The sequence below is a fragment of the Palaemon carinicauda genome, chromosome 1, assembly GCF_036898095.1.
Source record: "Palaemon carinicauda isolate YSFRI2023 chromosome 1, ASM3689809v2, whole genome shotgun sequence".
Classification (NCBI taxonomy): domain Eukaryota; kingdom Metazoa; phylum Arthropoda; class Malacostraca; order Decapoda; family Palaemonidae; genus Palaemon; species Palaemon carinicauda.
In genome coordinates this window covers 116,970,480-116,970,958 of record NC_090725.1, presented here as the reverse complement: position 1 = coordinate 116,970,958, position 479 = coordinate 116,970,480, and positions in this window count along the sequence as shown.

The following is a 479-nucleotide window of genomic DNA, read 5'->3' as shown; positions in this document are numbered from 1 at the left end:
ATTATATCCTGTATGATAAATTACGTAGACCTCAAGTGTTCTCTTGAGGCTCCATTTCTTATATTCCTTCCTCCTCTGTTTTAAACCAAAGTACCTTACACTCGTCCCTTAGCGATTGGCTATATACTGTTCCACTTTTTTTTTTTTGTCATTTTACAGGTTTTGTGCCTACATTTGATTTGATTTGTTTCACTGGGTACAATCATGTGTTATGGTTTTTTTTATAGGTTTTACTTCAATTGCAGCGAGCGCAACACTTTGTAAGATGATGTTATAGAGAGAGAGAGAGAGAGAGAGAGAGAGAGAGAGAGAGAGAGAGAGAGAGAGAGAGAGAGAGAGAGAGAGAGAAAGAGAGAGAATATTGTACATTTCCATTCAAAACAAAACTTTGGCTAAACTTTTCAAAAATCTGCAAAATTAATGACTGGACAGTCGTGTTTCATTATAGCAAGTAGATATATCTCTTTTTATGTCAACCT